Consider the following 15,763-nt stretch of genomic DNA (forward strand, 5'->3'; position numbering starts at 1 on the left):
TGTGTGCACATGCACATGTGTGTGCGCACATGCACGTGCACATGTGTGTGCCCGAGCATACCAGACATGGTAACTACCACCTAGGGGACCGAGTGGAGAGAGGGTGGCTAAAAGAGAGATAGCTGGGAGAAGGCAGCTTGTGGACCTTGAGGTAGAGTAGCAGCCATAGTGAGTGGATCTGACTTGCAGGAACTGATAGAAAACTTTCCTTTTTAACATTACTGAAACAACTGTGTCCCCAAACACCCCCTGCAAAAGACATTTTGACTTCCCAGTTTACATCACATTGATGCCGAGTTACTTTACAAGGGCCCCAGTTCCTAAATGCATGAAGACATAGATTCTGCCTGCTTTAGTCACTGAAGCATTCCCAGTTCTCCACAAGAGAACTGTTCAGTAACGGATGTGTGAGTGATGGCCACAGAATTACTTTATGCAGAGTTTCTCACCTCTTCTTACTTTACAGACACTGTGCAACTGTGAGTCCTCGGCATCTTTCCTGTCATAGATGCCCAATGTCTATCTCATCCTGAGACCCCTCCCTCCTCACAAAGTGCACATGGCCCCGTCTCTGTGAGTTCAGGTGCTGCTCACTACTTACTGTGAGTTTCTCAGCTTCTTCCTAGCATGAAAGTACCCTTGTTCTAGTGTTCAGGATGAGTGCTTTACATCATCCTTATGTCTTGTCTTAGGATTTCCATTGCTGTGAACAGACACCATGACCAACACAACTTTTATAAAGCCAAACATTTAATTGGTGCTAGCTTACAGTTTGAAAGGTTCAGTCCATAATCATCATGGCAGAAAGTATGGCAGCATCCAGGCAGGCATGGAACTGGAGGAACTGAGAGTTCTACAGCTTGCTCTGAAGGCAACCAGGAGGAGACTGTCTTCCAAAGGAAGCCGTGAAGAGGCTCTGGATCACACTGGCCAGACTTGAGTGTACATATATATATATGAGATCTCAAAGTTCTGCCTCCACAGTGACATATTTCCTATAACAGGGCCATACCTCCTAATAGTGCCATGTCCCTTGGGTCAAGCATATTCAAACCACCACATATCTATTTCAAATAATAATTGTATAGCCTGGGAGGAGAGAGGGCAGAGGCCAGTCTGTGACAGTTGAAGAACAGAGGGCAGGATCGGTGTGGGGTCAGATGGTCTATACTCTTTCAGAGTTTGGCAAGAAGTGGAGGTTATGTATATGAAAGCAGTTTAAAGTGGCCAAATGTCATAGTTGGGCACATTTGATAGATATGCACGAAGAAAACCCTGAATCATTTTCTAAGAGCCAAAATGTTTCAGGGCATCCCAGCAGCAGCTGTCTTACTTTAGACATACTTATGCTAAAGACTTTAGTTCAAAATCTTATGAAATTATCACAACCCTTGTATTTGAGGAGTTTGTGATTTATGACTTGCTTACTTTTTATTCTATATGCATGAGTCTTTAGCCTACATGCATGTCTGTGTGCCACATTTAGTCCTGGAGCCCTCAGAGGCCAGAAGAGACAGAGAATTGTATCCCCTGAAACTGCGGTTACAGAGAACCAAGAGCTGCCATGTATGTGGGTTCTGGGAAACCAAGCCCTGTCCTCTGCAAGGGCAGTAAGTATGCATAACTACTGAATTCTCTCTCCAGCCCTGAGTTAGTGGATTCTTTTCTCTTTCAGAGTCTCTCTGTGTAGCCCTGGCTGCCCTGGAACTCTTTCTGTAGACCAGGCTGGACTCCACCTAACAGAGATCCACCTGCCTCTGCCTCCTGAGTACTAAAATCAAAGTGCCACCACCACGAGCCAAGTTAATGATTTCTAATGCACACTTTCATGTGTATTATTTTACATAATTCATTCCAACATTGTAGACAGATCTGCATCAGCAACCTAGTTGAATGTCAGGGGACATGCTCAGAGCCACCCAGGTAGTCAGTGGCTGTAGTTGATGCACAGAAACTATGGCTCTTTAGGACTACAAAGACCTCATTTTAGTGGCACTTGAAGCACTTGGCAGCCATGGTAAATAATTACAGACTCAAAGGAACAGAAGAGAGGTTCGAAGCTGCTGGGCTCCCAGCAGGAAGAAAGAGGTGGTCTATTGCAAGGGTAGACCATGAGCAATAGGAAGCACTTAGTAACTGTAGTTCCCATTGTCCTGGACCTTGAGTAAGTGGCTGTGTGAAATGGCCACTTAATTAAGAAAGTCTAAGATGCCATAGTCACTACCCAGGCCTATTTACACAGAGCTGCTTATTTATACCTCTTATTTTCAAGGCCTAATTTCTTAGGTCTAACTCTTTAATAGTACTCAATAATAATACTGTGCATAGAGTAGGATCCTTCCTCAGAAAGTCTGAAAAAATGGATCTAACAAAGTTTAGCCTTCCAGCTTCACCCAGAGGTCCCCCAACCCTATTCTTCCTTTTCCATTGCTTCTGTATCATTACCTCTGTCCCCTTCTCCCTCCCCCCTTTTTCTTGCTCTGGATTCACTATTACTGCTCCTCTATTCTCCACATAAACTTAAAAGAGAAGCAACCCAAAGCAATGCTTTTGTTTTACTGTATAATAATAATAATAATAATAATAATAATAATAATAATAATAATAATGTTATTATTGTATGTATACATTTTGTGTGTGTGTGTGTGTGTGTGTGTGTGTGTGTGTGTGTGTGTGTACACAATAGTGCTAGCTTTACGGTGCTTACAACTGAGGAGATTAATCTCAGATACTCTAGTATTGGCTAGTGTAGCATTATGAGTTATGTGTTTGAGCTTAAACAGATACACTGAGTTCAGTCCAGAAACCTGTCAGAGGAGAGACACCTAGCCATGGCTATAACACACCTATTTATCTAGTGTTTGTACATGGAAGAAGTTGAGGGACGTAAGGCAGACATGACTGAACAAGGTGAGGCATTCCTCCAGTATGAAAGAACAATCGGTTGCTGTGAAGGCTTGGCATAGACCACCCACGATGTGGGGTGTACTCACAAGTGATTAGTCTCCCTGATGAAGTGTTGGCCTCTGCCTCCTCCATTCTGCAGTTGTATGGAGTTTCCCAAACTGTAACTATGAACTCCCAGATTTTCAGTCATCTTCTGGATTCAGTAGAGCGACTGCCAGTTTCAAAGCTGCTTCTCTTGACTAGAAATAGCAAAACCATGAGATAGCTTCGGAGGTGGGAGGAGCCAGGCAATGTAGCTGTCAGCAGAGCTTTCCCAGCATGCACAAGGCCCTGGGGCCCATCCTCAGCATGACAACGAAAGCTCGCCTGTGAAGCAATTTCTTTTTTTTTTTTTTTTTTTTATTAACCAGTATTTCTTGTATACATTTCGAGTGTTATTCCCTTTCCCGGTTTCCAGGCAAACATCCCCCTCCCCCCTCCCCTTCCTTATGGGTGTTCCCCTCCCCATCCTCCCCCCATTGCCGCCCTCCCCCCAACAATCTAGTTCAGTGGGGGTTCAGTCTTAGCAGGACCTAGGGCTTCCCCTTCCACTGGTGCTCTTACTAGGATATTCATTGCTACCTATGAGGTCAGAGTCCAGGGTCAGTCCATGTATAGTCTTTAGGTAGTGGCTTAGTCCCTGGAAGCTCTGGTTGCTTGGCATTGTTGTTCATATGGGGTCTCGAGCCCCTTCAAGCTCTTCCAATTCTTTCTCTGATTCCTTCAACGGGGGTCCTGTTCTCAGTTCAGTGGTTTGCTGCTGGCATTCGCCTCTGTGTTTGCTGTATTCTGGCTGTGTCTCTCAGGAGCGATCTACATCCAGCTCCTGTCGGCCTGCACTTCTTTGCTTCATCCATCTTGTCTAATTGGATGGCTGTATATGCATGGGCCACATGTGGGGCAGGCTCTGAATGGGTGTTCCTTCTGCCTCTGTTTTAATCTTTGCCTCTCTATTCCCTGCCAAGGGTATTCTTGTTCCCCTTTTAAAGAAGGAGTGAAGCATTCACATTTTGATCATCGGGCTTGAGTTTCATTTGTTCTAGGCATCTAGGGTAATTCAAGCATTTGGGCTAATAGCCACTTATCAATGAGTGCATACCATGTGTGTTTTTCTGTGATTGGGTTACCTCACTCAGGATGATATTTTCCAGTTCCATCCATTTGCCTATGAATTTCATGAAGTCACTGTTTTTGATACCTGAGTAGTATTCCATTGTGTAGATGTACCACATTTTCTGTATCCATTCCTCTGTTGAAGGGCATCTGGGTTCTTTCCAGCGTCTGGCTATTATAAATAAGGCTGCGATGAACATAGTGGAGCACATGTCTTTGTTATATGTTGGGGTATCTTTTGGGTATATGCCCAAGAGAGGTATAGCTGGATCCTCAGGCAGTTCAATGTCCAATTTTCTGAGGAACCTCCAGACTGATTTCCAGAATGGTTTTACCAGTCTGCAATCCCACCAACAATGGAGGAGTGTTCCTCTTTCTCCACATCCTCGCCAGCATCTGTTGTCCCCTGAGATTTTGATCATAGCCATTCTCACTGGTGTGAGGTGAAATCTCAGGGTTGTTTTGATTTGCATTTCCCTTATGACTAAAGATGTTGAACATTTCTTTAGGTGTTTCTCAGCCATTCAGTATTCCTCAGCTGTGAATTCCTTGTTTAGCTCTGAACCCCATTTTTTAATAGGGTTATTTGTCTCTCTGCGGTCTAACTTCTTGAGTTCTTTGTATATTTTGGATATAAGGCCTCTATCTGTTGTAGGATTGGTAAAGATCTTTTCCCAATCTGTTGGTTGCCGTTTTGTCCTAACCACAGTGTCCTTTGCCTTACAGAAGCTTTGCAGTTTTATGAGATCCCATTTGTCAATTCTTGATCTTAGAGCAGAAGCCATTGGTGTTTTGTTCAGGAAATTTTTTCCAGTGCCCATGTGTTCCAGATGCTGCCCTAGTTTTTCTTCTATTAGTTTGAGTGTATCTGGTTTGATGTGGAGGTCCTTGATCCACTTGGACTTAAGCTTTGTACAGGGTGATAAGAATGGATCGATCTGCATTCTTCTACATGTTGACCTCCAGTTGAACCAGCACCATTTGCTGAAAATGCTATTTTTTATCCATTTGATGGTTTTGGCTCCTTTGTCAAAAATCAAGTGCCCATAGGTGTGTGGGTTCATTTCTGGGTCTTCAATTCTGTTCTATTGGTCTATCTGTCTATCTCTGTACCAATACCATGCAGTTTTTATCACTATTGCTCTGTAATACTGCTTGAGTTCAGGGATAGTGATTCCCCCTGAAGTCCTTTTATTGTTGAGGATAGTTTTACACTATCCTGGGTTTTTTGTTATTCCAGATGAATTTGCAAATTGTTCTGTCTAACTCTTTGAAGAATTGGATTGGTATTTTGATGGGAATTGCATTGAATCTGTAGATCGCTTTTGGTAAAATGGCCATTTTTACTATATTAATCCTGCCAATCCATGAGCATGGGAGATCTTTCCATCTTCTGACGTCTTCTTCAATTTCTTTCTTCAGAGTCTTGAAGTTCTTATTGTACAGATCTTTTATTTGCTTGGTTAAAGTCACACCGAGGTACTTTATATTATTTGGGTCTATTATGAAGGGTGTCATTTCCCTAATTTCTTTCTCGGCTTGTTTCTCTTTTGTGTAGAGGAAGGCTACTGATTTATTTGAGTTAATTTTATACCCAGCCACTTTGCTGAAGTTGTTTATCAGCTTTAGTAGTTCTCTGGTGGAACTTTTGGGATCACTTAAATATACTATCATATCATCTGCAAATAGTGATATTTTGACTTCTTCTTTTCCGATCTGTATCCCCTTGACCTCCTTTTGTTGTCTGGTTGCTCTGGCTAGAACTTCAAGAACTATATAGAATAAGTAGGGAGAGAGTGGGCAGCCTTGTCTAGTGCCTGATTTTAGTGGGATTGCTCCAAGTTTCTCTCCATTTAGTTTAATGTTAGCGACTGGTTTGCTATATATGGCTTTTACTATGTTTAGGTGTGGGCCTTCAATTCCTATTCTTTCCAAGACTTTTATCATGAAGGGGTGTTGAAGTTTGTCAAATGCTTTCTCAGCAATAATGAAATGATCATGTGGTTTTTATCTTTCAGTTTGTTTATATAATGGATAAGGTTGATGGTTTTCCATATATTAAACCATCCCTATATGCCTGGGATGAAGCCTACTTGATCATGGTAGATGATTGTTTTGATGTGCTCTTGGATTCTGGTTGCCAGAATTTTATTGAGTATTTTTGCATTGATATTCATAAGGGAAATTGGTCTGAAGTTCTCTTTCTTTGTTGGGTCTTTGTGTGGTTTAGGTATAAGAGTAATTGTGGCTTCATAGAAAGAATTCTGTAGCGCTCCATCTGTTCCAATTTTGTGGAATAGTTTGGATAGTATTGGTATGAGGCCTTCTATGAAGGTCTGATAGACTTCTGTACTGAACCCATCTGGACCTGGGCTCTTTTTGGTTGGGAGACCTTTAATGACTGCTTCTATTTCGTTAGGAGTTATGGGGTTGTTTCAATGGTTTATCTGTTCCTGATTTAACTTTAGTACCTGGTATCTGTCTAGGAAATTGTCCATTTCCTGTATATTTTCAAGTTTTGTTGAATATAGGCTTTTCTAGTAGGATCTGCTGATTTTTTTATTTTCCTCTGATTCTGTAGTTATGTCTCCCTTTTCATTTCTGATTTTGTTAATTTGGACACACTCTGTGTCCTCTCGTTAGTCTGGCTAAGGGTTTATGTATCTTGTTGATTTTCTCAAAAAACCAACTTTTGGTTCTGTTGGTTCTTTCTATAGTCCTTTTTGTTTCTACTTGGTTGATTTCAGCTCTGAGTTTTATTATTTCCTGCCTTCTACTCCTCCTGGGTGTATTTGCTTCTTTTTGTTCTAGAGCTTTTAGGTGTGCTGTCAAGCTGCTGACATATGCTCTTTCCTGTTTCTTTCTGCAGGCACACAGCGCTATGAGTTTTCCTCTTAGCACAGCTTTCATTGTGTCCCATAAGTTTGAGTATGTTGTACCTTCATTTTCATTAAATTCTAAGAAGTCTTTAATTTCTTTCCTTATTTCTTCCTTGACCAGGTTATCATTGAGTAGAGCATTGTTCAACTTCCATGTATATGTGGGCATTTTTCCCTTATTGTTATTGATGACCAGCTTTAGCCTGTGGTGGTCTGATAGGATGCATGGGATTATTTCTATCTTTCTGTATCTGTTGAGGCCCGTTTTATGACCAATTATATGGTCAAGTTTGGAAAAAGTACCATGAGATGGTGAGAAGAAGGTATATCCTTTTGTTTTAGGATATAATGTTCTATAAATATCTGTTAAGCCTATTTGCTTCATGACTTCTCTTAGTCTGTCTATGGCTCTGTTTAATTTCTGTTCCCATGATCTGTCCTTGATGAGAGTGCGGTGTTGAAATCTCCTACTATTATTGTGTGAGGTGCAATGTGTGCTTTGAGCTTTAGTAAGGTTTCTTTTATGTATGTAGGTGCCCTTGTATTTGGAACATAGATATTTAGGATTGAGAGTTCATCTTGGTGGATTTTTCCTTTTATGAATATGAAGTGTCCTTCCTTAGCTTGTTTGATGACTTTTGGTTGAAAATCTATTATATTCGATATTAGAATGGCTACTCCAGCTTCTTCAGACCATTTGCTTGGAAAGTTGTTTTCCAGCCTTTCACTCTGAGGTAGTGTCTGTCTTTGTCTCTCAGGTGTGTTTCCTGTAGGCAGCAGAATGCAGGGTCCTCACTGCGAATCCAGTTTGTTAATCTATGTCTTTTTTTTTTTTTTTTTTTTGGTTCTTTTTTTTTTCGGAGCTGGGGACCGAACCCAGGGCCTTGCGCTTCCCAGGCAAGCGCTCTACCACTGAGCTAAATCCCCAACCCCTTAATCTATGTCTTTTTATTGGGAAATTGAGTCCATTGATGTTGAGAGATATTAAGGAATAGTGATTGTTGCTTCCTCTTGTATTCGTATTTGGATGTGAGATTGTTTGTGTGCTTTTCTTCTCTTTGTTTTGTTGCCAAGACGATTAGTTTCTTGCTTTTTCTAGGGTGTAGCTTGCCACCTTATGTTGGGCTTTACCATTTATTATTCTTTGTAGGGTTGGATTTGTAGAAAGATATTGTGTAAATTTGGTTTTGTCATGGAATATCTTGGTTTCTCCATCTATGTTAATTGATAGTTTTGCTGGATACAGTAACCTGGGCTGGTATTTTTGTTCTCTTAGGGTCTGTATGACATCTGTCCAGGATCTTCTGGCTTTCATAGTCTCTGGCGAGAAGTCTGGTGTGATTCTGATAGGTCTGTCTTTATATGTTACTTGACCTTTTTCCCTTTTAATATTCTGCTTTTAATATTCTTTCTTTATTTTGTGCATTTGGTGTTTTGACTATTATATGACGGGAGGAGTTTCTTTTCTGGTCCAATCTATTCGGAGTTCTGTAGGCTTCTTGTATGTTTATGGGTATCTCTTTCTTTAGGTTAGGGAAGTTTTCTTCTATGATTTTGTTGAAGATATTTACTGGTCCTTTGAGCTGCAAGTCTTCACTCTCTTCTATACCTATTATCCTTAGGTTTGATCTTCTTATTGAGTCCTGGATTTCCTGTATGTTTTGGACCAGTAGCTTTTTCTGCTTTACATTATCTTTGACAGTTGTGTCGATGATTTCTATGGAATCTTCTGCTCCTGAGATTCTCTCTTCTATCTCTTGTATTCTGTTGGTGATACTTGTATCTATGGCTCCTTGTCTCTTCCTTTGGTTTTCTATATCCAGGGTTGTTTCCATGTGTTCTTTCTTGATTGCTTCTATTTCCATTTTTAATTCCTTCACCTATTTAATTGTGTTTTCCTGGAATTCTTTCAGTGATTTTTGTGATTCCTCTCTATAGGCTTCTACTTGTTTATTTATGTTTTCCTGCCTTTCTCTAAGGGAGTTCTTTATGTCTGTCTTGAAGTCCTCCATCATCATGGTCAAATGTGATTTAAAATCAAGATCTTGCTTTTCTGGTGTGTTTGGATATTCAGTGTTTGCTTTGGTGGGATAATTGGGCTCTGATGATGCCGTGTAGTCTTGGTTTCTGTTGCTTGGGTTCCTGCGATTGCCTCTCACCATCAGGTTGTCTCTGGTGTTACCTTGTTCTGCTATTTCTGACAGTGGCTAGACCATCCTATAGGCCTCTGTGTCAGGAGTGCTGTAGACCCGTTTTCCTGTTTTCTTTCACCCAGAACAGAGTGTTCTGCTTTCAGGCGTGTAGTCTTTCCTCTCAACTGGTCTTCAGCTGTTCCTGTGGGCGTGTGTCCTGAGTCCACCAGGCAGGTCACTTGAAGCAGAAACGTTGGTCTTACCTGTGGTCCCGGGGCTGAAGTTGCTCCTGGGGGGCTGCTTTTGAGCTCTCTGTGAGGGCAGCAACCAGAAGGGCCTGCCTCGACTTTTCCCGGGGCCCCCATGCACTAGGGTCCCAGATGGCATTAGGTGTTTTACTCTGGAGTCAGAAATGTGGGCAGAGTTTAGTTTCTTCTGGCTTCCCAGGCATGTCTGCCCCTCTGAAGGTTTAGCTCTCCCTCCCACAAGATTTGGGTGCAGGGAGCTGTTGACTGGGTCCCTTCAGGTCCGGGCAGTGTCTGGACCTCGGGGGACCTGCTGCTTGAGTGCCTCTATCTTCCTGTTCCCAGAGGCCCTATACAGTTTCCTCTTGGGCCAGGTATGTGGGCAGGGGTGGGTAGTATTGGTGGTCTCTTCTGCTCTGCAGTCTCAGGAGTGCCCACCTGTCCGAGTGGTGAGCTCTCTCTCCCACGGGATTTGGGAGCAGGGAGCTGTGGGCCGGGATCTGCGAGGTTCGGGCTCCAGCTAAAAACCGGAAGTGTCCGGTCCCAGAGGAATTTTGCCTTTTTGTGTCTTGAGTCCACCAGGCAGGTCACTTGGAGCAGAAAAGTTGGTCTTACCTCTGGTCCCATGGCTGAAGTTGCTCTTGGGTGCTGCTTTTGAGCTCTCTGTGAGGGCAGCAACCAGAAGGGTCTGCCCTGCCTTTTCCCGGGGGCCCGGTGCACCGGGGCCCCAGATGGCGTTAAGTGTTTTCCTCTGGAGTCAGAAATGTGGGCAGAGTGTAGTCTCTTCTGGCTTCCCAGGCATGTCTGCCTCTCTGAAGGTTTAGCTCTCCCTCCCACGGGATTTGGGTGCAGAGAGCTGTTGACTGGGTCCCTTCAGGTCTGGGCGGTGTCTGGACCGCAGGGGCAGTTAGTTATTTTTACACAGTTCTTTTTGTTTGTCTGTGTGAGCTGTCCCTTGTAGATAACAGCTTTTTGTTTTCCTCAATGAGGAGTGTTGCTCATTTGTGAGCCTTCATTAACTCAAAGTGAAATGGTTAAAAATATTTATCCTGTCAGGGGCTGGGGATTTAGCTCAGTGGTAGAGCGCTTACCTAGGAAGCGCAAGGCCCTGGGTTTGGTCCCCAGCTCCGAAAAAAAAAAAAAAAACCAAAAAAAAAAAATATTTATCCTGTCAGAATAGACTGCATTGGTTTAATAACTCATTAAAAAACAACAACAACGAAAACAAAACTCTGGCTTTTGAGATGATTTATACTAATTCACATTGTTTACCTAGCTGTAGTGCTATATGAACACTACTTAAAAGGCAAAATAAACTTAGTTTACATTTTAAAAAGGTTTCAGAGCTGCAGCGGAACAGCCTTGAAAGATGCTACTGACATGGAGACTCCAGGCTCAGCCTCAGCCCATGAAGAAGATAACAGAACACAGAAATCTTCCTGTTCCTGCTAGCACTGTGGCAGCGCACACCTGCCCTCCTGATGCTTGGGGAACTGAGACAGGAGAGCCTGGAGTTTGAGGCTACAAAGGGAGGCACTGTGCTTTCTCATTACCAAGCCTAGTATAGCACAGATCAGCACAACTCAGAAATCGGTCTCTCCCGCTCTTGCAGTTGCAAAGGGAAATGGGATGTAGCTTTGCACAGTTCTCAAGTTCCATCCGAGTCTCCCCTCTCCAGCTCTGAGCCTGGTCTCGCCAGTTTGTTGGATGGGAATTCTATGATCCCAAATTCATGTGCAAAATCTTTTTTCCTATAATCCAGCTTTTCATTAAAGCCACTAAGAACCAGAAGCTAAACAAAAAGCCATGGCTTCTTAAGAACTTTTTACTTCTTTCATTTTCAAGGGCCCAGGTCACCATCAAGGAGACTAAAGCTGGGGTAGGAAGAGCATGAGAAAGTCTCAGAGGTATTGGGCCTGTACTGGGAAGATCTTTTCAGATGCCCCTGGAAGACTCTGAACTTACAGGCAGGGGATTTAGAGGTGGGACTCTTTATCCTAGTAGCTAGATGTGGAAATGGCACTTCCAACTCCTATTTGGCAGTTGCTTACCCAGGGAGCTTGGCTCAGTGGTTGAAAGCATTGGCTGTTCTTACAGAGGACCCGAGTTCAATTCTAGAAACTAATTCTCAACTCACAACCAATAGGATCTGACACCCTCTTTGGCTTTCTAGAGCATCAGGCATTCATGTGGACACCACATACATGCAGACAAAATACCCACACACATTACATAAGTAAAAACTGATAGCCAAATAAATAAATATCATATGCACATCCTGAAAAAAATCATGGCTGCTTAAAATAAAGAGAAATACCATGATATAGTATCTCCCTACCATTGAGAATTACTGCTGTCAACACTTTAGCTCAGCTCCTCCTCAGTACTGAAGGGTGAGGTATCACTGAAGTGTCACAATGTTTTGTTACCTGCTTGCTTTACTCAAGCTTCTCTAACTTTCCACACAGCACAGTTCCACCTATTAGAATTGATGTGTTTTATAAAAAGTATAGAGAGCCTTTCAGGGCTACTTGCTTCTAGACACTTGGCAGGAATCTGACATTATCAGGACAAAAGAAATAACCCTGGGGCAGAAATCTTGGTTGAGGCTTGGGATCAGAAACTAGGCCCTGATTAAGAACATTTATATTTGAGTTAATGCAAAGATCAGAGCCAGCTCAGCTGAAGCATGTGTGGCAGTCCTTTTGTCTTGATCATCCAGATTCGTCCCCAAAAAGGTGATTACAGGATTTTGTTTATCCCCTTGACTCAGAACTGATTTTACCATTCTGCATGTAATTAAAGTGATACAAAAGCAGACTGAGAAAAATAAAGCTGCTTCAGTCTCAGAACTGGCTGGAGTCATGTTAAACGTTGCCTAATTGTCTCTTTCTTTTTAATCCTCACTCCTGGAGAACTTGCTGAATGACTGAGCTAGCTTGGTCAAAAAGGCCAAGGATATGTTTTATAGAGTGTACAGGGAGGGGATACCTCAGCCAGCCCATGCTGAGGCATCCTCCCCTGCACACCCTGATACCAGCCATACAATGAGGACTAGTATAGAATAAAGTTTATTTAGGGGCATGGGAAGGGGAGTTGAGAAGGGAGTACAGGCAGACAAAAGGAGGGAGAAGGGAGAAAGACTGAGGGGGGAGGGAGAGGGAGAGGGGAGAAAGACTAAGGAGGAGGGAAGGAAGGAGGGAGAGAGAGAGAGAGAGAGAGAGAGGAGGGGAGAGGGGAGGGGAGGAGAGGAGAAGGGAGGGGAGGAGAGGAGAGAGGAGGGGAGGAGAAGAAGCTGGCTGGGAACATGTGAAGAGAAATGGGGGAGGAGAAGGGGAGAAAAGTGAAAGTGGTCAGGGAGAGCATGGGGGTTAGAGAGTCAGAGAAAGGAAGAGAGTCCAAATAGTCCCTTCTATACCAAGCCAGGCCTACCAGGCTGTTGCTAGGTAACTGTTGGGTGGAGTGTAGAATGAATGCCAACATTAACAATAATTCTGGTCCAAATGCAAATGTCTGCATCAAGTTCTCAAAAAATCCTTTTACGGTCCATTTGTTTGGACACATCCTGTTTCCAAACCCTGTTTTGCCTCAGGACCCACCTTCTTAGAAACACAATAGCTTGCTGAAGACTTGGCCTGCTGCTCCTGCTGAATGGCCTGCTTCTGCCTTCTGTTCTGCAACACTGACTGGAGAGTAAGATTCATTCTTAGGCATTGTGACGTTTGAACCTTTTACAAAATATATTATGTTTATTCATCTCTCTCTCTCTCTCTCTCTCTCTCTCTCTCTCTCTCTGTGTGTGTGTGTGTGTGTGTGTGTGTGTGTGTGTGTGTGTGTTTGTGTGTGTGTGCGTGTCATGAATGTCACTGTGCACTGTGTGGCAGCAGTGGATAACTTTTGGGAGGAGTTCTCTCCTTTGGACACGATTCCAGGGATCACACTCAAGTCACCAGGCTTGGTGGCAAGCTCCTTTACCTGATGAGCTTGTTGGTCCAGTCTGAGCTTTCACTGAACCCACCCTGTTTCACCACCAATCACAAGAAAGCAATCTCTGCAGGGTTACTTTTGGTCCTACATGACTTTCTAGGTCCCAACTGAAAGATCCCACGCAGAGAGACCCTTACTCAAGTCTTGGGAAATCGCGGACCCCAGACACAGAGAGACCATTTTGGATGTAATAAGCAAAGGCGAGGTTTATTACGGAGACCTATTACAGAGATCTCCGGGCCGACACGTATCCCGCGCAGGAGACAGAGGTGTCGGCCCCGAGAGGCTGGGGAAAAGAGTATTTAAAGGCAGAGGCTGTGAGCACCAGGGGATGGGGGATGTCAAAGGGGAATGTACCACAAGTTACAAGATTGTTTTATGGCTCCAGGAGATAAGGGGACGCCAGAAGGTTTTATGGCCCCCTGGTTCCTGGAACAGAGCTACTAAATCAGGAGAAGGGTAGGGTCTTCAGGTCCTCATTATTTTTAAAAGTTTGTCAAAATTGATGAAGCATCTGTATTTGAAACACCTCTGGTTAGGCTTGGGCTGTCCGGTTTCTTGGAGTGCTCTCTGCAGGACACAATGGCTGAAAAGCACAAGTAGGGGCTTATCAGGGTCTGGAGGACATCTGGTTAAAGTATGACTTTGAGTAAGCTGGGGGGATGTCTTTGGATGGTTTATGGGTCAGTCCTCGATAGCCTGAGCTGGTTTTTGCATTCCTTTTCTTTATCTTTATGGCCTGCTATTCCTGGCGGCAGGGCTTAGCCCTGAGTTTGTGGCTTTTGGGGCTAACTCTTTTAATTTTATATTTCTAAACCTAGAATTCGTATAATTCTCCTTTTACAACAACTAAACATTTTAATTAGAATTCAACATAGTAACTAAATTGCTAAATTTAATAGGAATTACAGAATGTGGGCTTTTCTGATTCTGTCTTGCTTTCCATATTCTTAATTAACAGTCTTCTATACAGTAAAACAGTCATCATTTGGACCTATTTGGTTTCCTTAAGATACAGTTTTAGGAAGATTTTAGGAAGTTTGGATGTTTAATTTGCTCCTCAAATACCAATTTTCAAACTAGGAAGTGAGTGTTCTATGAACTTCAAATGAGAACTCACTCAATAGACTTTTTAAAGACGCTTTTGAGTAATTCAAAAGCTGTTTCTACCTCCTTCTTTGCAGGTCTCAGAATTCCTGGGAGGCCTTTTGTTTTCCTAACGAGAAAGCAGACTGTGGTGGAGCAGTGGATGCACTGACACTCTCTCTCCTCTTGCTGTTCCTTCCATGCAGATGCCTGAAGCCTTGGAGGTGCTGCATGGTAGAGTTTCCTGTATCTTCCAGAGGAGAAGAAAACACCATCCAGAATCCTTGCTCAATCACAGGCAAGTGCTTGTCACAAGTGTCATGCTGCCTGTCATCTGAAAGGCAGCAGAGAAGCATCATCATGGTGTCCCCACTCTAAAGACAAAATGCAAGTCTCTGGGCATGCTGGTGGCATCCCACACTCCCCCTGATCTGCTGGCTTATCCTGCTGCATAGGACATCATCTGTACTTGGAACTCCTCGGTCTCCACCAATGGTTCTTCAAATCTCAAGTCATGTACATTTTCAGATCATCGAGCTCCTCTGAAGGATACTGGTGCTACTAAGGCTGGAGACAGTAAGACATGTGCACATCCAGTGTATCCTCAAAGGCTTCAGTCCTTCATGAGTTCTCATCTTTCTCTCATGAGGCCTGCAGTTAGCATTACCTTCATGGTTCTCATCTTTCTTGCTATTCTCTATGACCGGAGTTCTACTCAGACTGCCGTTCTAGCAGGTCCTCAATGAGGTTCAGGCTCAAAACGAGAACCAAGGATAGTGACTGATGGTGCTGGAGGATAGCAAACATCCAATAGCCAGCAACGTAGGAACTTCACAGGACTCTGTGTACTGTGTGGATGACAGTGCACATCCTTTAAATCTAATCTCCAGGTCTCAGTGACTTCTGTTTGCTGCAGTGAATGGTGTGAGCCTTGTCTAGTTTACTACCAGGCACAGATGGACTTCTTAGAAAACTCTCTTAGAAAACATTTAGACATGTGTAGAAATCAAGAAGTAAAGATTGAGTGGTTTGGAAGACACAAGTCCTGCCAATGGAACGATGCAAGCCCAGTGTTAGCTTCCTCCACGTAGTTCTCCTTTCCTTCACGTTTATCTTTGCCTTCCTTTGAAGAATGACCTACAGCAAGTAACTTGCCTTCCAAAGCCTCTGCTTACAGATCCATAAAGGAAAACTATGAATTTTAGATTTCAAGTAATAAGTATTAGTCAGAGTTCTTCAAAGAAATATAACCAATTGTATATGTCTCTCTCTGTCTGTGTGCTCTGTATACACAATCATATGATGCACAATGTTTTTGTCTATAGTGTATTTCACACTCAAGCTACAAAACTGCCTAGGAACAGTTTTCTCAGTC

The 15,763-nt window shown here is 43.1% G+C and overlaps 2 long non-coding RNA genes across 2 annotated transcripts in view; one reads left to right on the top strand and one right to left on the bottom strand.

Moving 5' to 3' along the window:
* The window catches only part of LOC134480466 (uncharacterized), a 31,998-nt gene extending 16,345 nt beyond the window's left edge, over positions 1-15,653 (top strand). The window contains exon 2 of the long non-coding RNA XR_015629287.1: positions 14,595-15,653. This is a non-coding gene — a long non-coding RNA (uncharacterized LOC134480466). The remainder of the gene's footprint in view (positions 1-14,594) is intronic.
* The window catches only part of LOC148003249 (uncharacterized), a 48,715-nt gene continuing 46,440 nt past the window's right edge, over positions 13,489-15,763 (bottom strand). The window contains exons 3-4 of the long non-coding RNA XR_015629288.1: positions 14,473-14,722; positions 13,489-13,888 (exon numbers count right to left, since the gene is read on the bottom strand). This is a non-coding gene — a long non-coding RNA (uncharacterized LOC148003249). The remainder of the gene's footprint in view (positions 13,889-14,472; positions 14,723-15,763) is intronic.

The sequence above is a fragment of the Rattus norvegicus genome, chromosome 9 (genome assembly GCF_021556685.1).
Source record: "Rattus norvegicus strain SHRSP/BbbUtx chromosome 9, alternate assembly SHRSP_T2T, whole genome shotgun sequence".
Lineage (NCBI taxonomy): Eukaryota > Metazoa > Chordata > Mammalia > Rodentia > Muridae > Rattus > Rattus norvegicus.